The sequence below is a fragment of the Aptenodytes forsteri genome, unplaced genomic scaffold (genome assembly GCF_000699145.1).
Source record: "Aptenodytes forsteri isolate BGI_AS27 unplaced genomic scaffold, ASM69914v1 Scaffold265, whole genome shotgun sequence".
NCBI classification, from domain to species: Eukaryota; Metazoa; Chordata; class Aves; order Sphenisciformes; family Spheniscidae; genus Aptenodytes; species Aptenodytes forsteri.
The window spans coordinates 347,847-353,828 of NW_008796175.1; positions in this window are offsets into that span (position 1 = coordinate 347,847).

The window sequence follows — 5,982 nt, forward strand, 5'->3', positions numbered from 1 at the left end:
GGAGAGGGACTTTTTACAAGGGCATGTAGTGATAGGGCACGAGGTAATGGCTTTAAACTGAAAAAGGGCAGATTTAGATTAGAAATAAGGCAGAAATTCTTCACTATGAGGGTGGTGAGGCACTGGAACAGGTTGCCCAGAGAAGTTGTGGATGCCCCATCCCTGGAAGTGTTTATGGCCAAGTTGGATGGGGCTTTGAGCAACCTGGTCTAGTGGAAGGTGTCCCTGCCCATGGCGGGGGGGGTGGAACTAGATGATCTTTAAGGTCCCTTCCAACCCAAACCATTCTGTGATTCTATGGGAATCCCTGTGGGATGTGCGACTGGCAGAACTGGCACCCACTCCACGAGTGACCAGAGCACCTTTGCACTCTAGCAGAGACATGCTGAGAAATCACTGTTTCAGGGGTCAGGCCTTCCAGTGTCTTATAGCAGACTGATTAGGATCCTCTGGCCAAAGCTGAGAGAAAGTGAGTAAATTTGGCAAGACCTAGACATTAATTCAGTCTTTTTATTATGGAGGCTTTACTTGGAAAGAGCTCATTTTTTCAACTGCACTGTGTGCTGGAAGTGACCCCAGTGCTACAGGGTGCATTTTAGAAGCATGAATTATCTCCGTGCCCTGCATTGTTCTTGAGGAGAATTCAAAGAAAGAAATACAAAAACCAACATAGAACTAATTATTGTTTTGCTGGGATTTATGATGGAGCAAAAGGGTGTTGAGTGTGTTCATGAAGCATGGCTTACTGTGTTTGACTCAGTGCCTGAATTATCACTGGGGAATTTGGTTCTGCCAGTAGCTTCGTGCTTTTCCCAGGACACCACGAAGTGAGTAAATGCACAGCTCTTATTTTACAGCGACCAAAGTAAAACTAGAAAAAACCATACAGAAATGCAGGAAGACACCCAGGAAGGAAACAAGTGAATAATGACAACACCAAGACTTTTCACCTCCAAATGTGGACAACAGCTGTGATGCAACCAAAACCTGACATTTCACTCCTTGCCATATTTTCTCATTTGTACTGACTCATCTGCAGCTCAGACTGACCCAGCATCCCAGGAGAGGGTGTGCATCATGCCCAGACCTGTAGGTCAGCAGGCCAACATATGCTCAGAGATAGACAAGGGCCCCAGTACCAGCTGCAGTGAGAAGGGAGAGATCCAGAGCACGAATAACTGCTGCACTGGGGCAGAACAAGAGGAAAGTGGGCTCCTATATAGATATACTGTGTGTGCACAAACCAGGAAACCAGCAGACATCCCCTGGGCTGGGGGGTGCCCAGAGTCCACTGGCAGCACCACCCCGATGGTTAATCCTGAGGGCAATTACTGTACCTGCCAGGAGGAAAAGACGAGCAGCAACCATCAAGATGCAAAGAGCCTTGTCAGAAGAGTGCCGTCCAGAGTCACACATGAACCTCTTCATTCTTTAGGCATGTTCTGAAAGAAAGATGTTGGTGAGCACCCCCTTACCACACACTTGGCTGAGAAATTCAAACTGCTCCTGCAATTAGCTGAAATGGCATTCACAGCACAGGAGCCCAGAAGTCCTCACTCCCCATGACTGAGCTGAGTCACTAGATCAGTAGTCTCTGTAAAGGTCACAGCTATACAAATCCTCTGGTTTCTGCTGGTTTCTAAAAGAGATGAGGTTAATGCAATTACACTGTGCATGTTTTGTCCATCTGTCAAAACTCTGCAAACCTGTTAGCAACTTTCAACCTGCTTTGACAAAAGGAGTCCACGTCTGAAGTGGTGAAGTTCCTACAAACGTGGGGAAAACAAGAAGAGAAAGCCCCACCAGTGAGGTTAAGCTGGATGTGCTGACCCACAGTTATACCCCACAGACTCTCGTGGGATGGGAGACCACAGGGCAGCAGACAGGGCAAGAGACACAGGGAGAAGCAGGACACAAGGCTGTTCATGGGCAGCACAGTCAAAAAAAGTATTTGTTCTCATTGCTGGGCTTTGTCTACAAACAAACTTTCATCAGTTTAATTAAGCCCTGGGAACATACTCGTAATTGGGGAAGGGCTAGTTCCGGGCTATAAGCGTACACGGAAGACTTAAAGCAAAATCCAACTACGCCACTCTAAATTGGAAGGAGTTTGTCCTGTTTTGTGCTTCAGTTTGACTAAAGTTGCTTCAAAGATGACTGTAGTTAAACCAGAGCAACTGAGTGGACAGACAGCCTCGATGCCCGAGAACCCCGGATTCACTCCTAGTGCCCTGCACGCTCCCCTGTGATGCTCTGCTTTCTCTACTCGCTTCACTAGGCATCAAAGGCAAGGGCTTATTCTTGGTTTAGGACCACACTGGATTAAATCTTCAGCCACTAATGAGGTATATAAAATGGCTGTAAGGGATGGAGTAGATCCTCAGATTGTCTAAGCTGGCCAAGCTCCGTTCAGTGGAGTCGCCTGGCTTCACATCAGACGCAGCCCTCGCCTGGGGCTCCCCACTAAGGATTACTACATTCTGACCACTGGCAAAATGGAAATTGTCCCTTTGTGTCCAGACATGTAAAATAAACATTAGAAAATTATTAAAAAACTGAGCTAATAACAACTCTCTCCATTTCCTTTTAAAACTGCACTTTACAAAACTTATAAAGTTAGGAAATGTCATCCAGTTTTCCATCTACTGCTCTGACAACAAATCTCTTCTCCCAGCCTTCTCCTTTATTGTTCCAGGAATGATTTGCCGACTTTTGCAGTAACATTTAAGGATCAAATCATTATGCTCCCAGCCTGTGGTACCTAAACAGGACTTCTTACATATTTCAGGTGATTCATACTTTCTCCTAAAAACACCACAGTCATTAAAAGGTGCTGCTCAAAAACTCACCTCCTTCTGTAGCGCAGAAATCAAGGTAGATTTTTGCCAAGTGCTCCACGCTGTTTCTTCCGTCAGATGCCAAAAGACCGGTGAAGAGCAATATGAAGAGAAAATCAGGTGGGATGTTGTGTTGTTTTCAGTGGGTCAGGCAATGAAAAGCAAGTGATTTCTGTTCTGAAACCACATTTCTTAGGTCCTGGAAAACTTGCTGTGACAACAAATCTCTGCTCCCAACCTTCTCCTTTCTTACTCCAGCAATGGTTTGTTGACTTTTGCAGTAACATTTAAGAAACAAATCATTATGCTCCCAGCCTGTGGTACGTCACAGGGTTGTATTAAGTTTTGTCCAGAGCAAAGTCCAGAACGTGGAGCATTATAAAACACAAATTAGAAAGGAACAACTGAGCTGAAGAGTTCCCCTTGTTTCTCATTCAAAAGTGACTGCACTAAAGAACATTAGTTGTAATTTTCCCACAACAGCTGTCTAGCCTTTATTTGTAATATATAGCACTATAATGTAAAGATCAACCAGTATCTTTCTTCCCTCCTGCAAGATATTAATCAGTCATTGCCAAGTTAAAAAAATATTAAATATTGCTTGCTACTGAGAAAGACTTTGTGAGTTGAGACCAAGGAGTGAGTGGCACCAGGAAAGGATGGTCCTGGCTATAGCTTAGCTGGAGGCCAAGTCCTGAGTTTTGCGAGTTAGCTCTGGCTGGACGAAATGGTTTGCATAGGGCCCTGGAGGACTTGCTCCTGTCTCCTGCAGGAGTGTGATCTTAAATATTTTGGCAGGGGCTCCCAGCAGTTCAGCTCCCTCACTGGATCTGGTTAGGGACATAAGAGGAACTGGAGAGAGCCTGAACCTCCCAAGGCTGCTTAACACTGTGGTTCATCCTGCTCCTCCAGACACTCTAGTCTCCAAAGAGGATGGAAGTGTCCCTCTCTTCCGCTCTCCTAAATAATCTAGTCATCCATCTTCACTTTCTTCCTGACAAATCTGCCTCTCCTCTCAGTTACCCCTGTATAAAGACCCCAGACTTCAGGATTCTTCCCTGAAGACCACTACAGCACCCCTTAGCCAAACCGCCCCATATCCAGGAACTCCTCTCCTGCCTTGCCTTCTCACCATGCACCAGCACAGACCCTCTCACAGCCAAGCAGCCACGGCCGAGCACCCTCCTGCCAACCCCCAGCCTCAGTCGGCAGGGTTTCTTTTCTTTCTTTCATGGGCAGATCATATTAATAGAAATTGCCAGGCATGCATTGTTTGTCTCGTCAAATCCATGCTGCATAGTTTCTAGTATTCACATAAACTGTTGCATGGAGAGCCTTTCTTCAAGCATGGGACTGAACAGGACTTTTCAAGGGTGGGTGCTTCAGAAGTCATCCTTTTGTACCTATCAACTTTTTGTACCCATCAACTTTTTGTACCCGTTAAACCAGTATCATGGCATCATGGTATGGAAGGATTTTTTACTGCAACCCCAGCGCAACTGCTGAGAAGGTCTAGCTGTCCCCGTTCTCCACTTCCTCCACCACCTTCTCTCTGTTTCCCTGTTTTTCAGTTTAGTTTGGTGTTTTTAATTATTCAATACAAGTTGTTTATCAGCTTTGCTAGAGATTATTGCAAAGGGTCTGGAATGCCATGTGAGGGCATCTCCTCTTTAATACTAAGTAACAGGCAGAGCCTGATCTAATAACCAGCATCCTGCATCCATTTCTGGTCAAAACTTTCCTGGGAAGTTTTAGAAGAGGACACTGAGGACTCAGAGCAGGAAAAAACTCTGCGATTAAGGAGTACAATGAAATGAAGAGAAGCAGAAAATGAAGACAGAAAACATTCAGACTCACTGGGGCTGTTCAGATAAAAAGGAATTTTGCTTTACTTTGGATGTGCGAAGATTTTTGCCAGGAGGTTGCTATGGTGACTTTTCAGCTCTCCCAAACCTCCTCATACTGTAATTACATCTTAAAGCCTGTGAGCTGGGAATCTTTGATTCTTTGGAGGAAGAATGTGGGTGGCTGACTCTTCAGGATGTTTTTCAACCAGCCATTTTTATTCTAAAACAAAACAGAAAGATTCATATACTTGTGCCTTTAGCAGCTGCTTACAGTTTCTATGAAACCTTCTGGCCTCGCTGGCTGCCATCCTCCCAAGACCTTCTTGAATAATTTTTAACTAAAAGGCTTCCTTTTCAGAACACCTCAGTCCTGCATTATGCATCAGTGAAGGTTATTTAGAGGATGTTTAGCTCCCAGTTGGACCAAGCTTTCTTTATACCACTGGACATTTAAATTTGGTCCCCTAAACAAAAACGTGCATAATGACGGGAGTATTTTCGCATTTCTTCAGCTTTTGTTATTTACTTCAGTTGTCACTGACTGAGTGCTGAAAGCACAGAAGCTGTGCAAATATTCTCCACATTTTCTAGCCTATGGATCTACCCAGTTCTGCACAGCTCCCCTGAGATAACGTGCCATTAAAAAGAGTTAAAACCCAAAATACAAACCCTTTGAATCAGAAACATTCAGACCACTGTTGGTCAAAATAAACAGTGTAAAATATTTAACAGCAAAGGGATCCAGTGTTAAATTCCAACTAACAATTGTTATTCTTTCTCTTCAAAATAGAAGCATCGGGGCGCCTTGCACGGCCACACAGCACAGAAACTTGGCTGCACGGGGCAGCTGGCCGAGCAGAGGGAGGGCTGGAACTGCCCTCTGGACACTGATCTGTACATAACATGCTCGAACATAAACCATAATCCTGCAAATTTTATTGTAAAAGATTAGATTAGTTCACTAGATAAGGGCGGGAAAAGATTAGCAGGGTGTTAATCTTCTCTTTCAAAAATCTTGAAGGATATAAATATTACAGAGTATTTTTGGAGACAGCTAACAAACAGCTATGCAAACTTCTAGGTTACAAATTGATTTTAATACAAAATTGACTTTTTTCATTCCTTTTCAATTTCAAAGCTAGGAGAAAATATTTTTGGCCGTGATTTATTGAATCCTGTAGTAGGTATTTTAGAAACCTGGGTAAAATCCTTATGAAGTCGTAGGCATTTAAGAAATACAACTTTAAGAATACAACCACGCCTTCAGATTTACTCGGGTCCTTTGCTACAGGCTGATT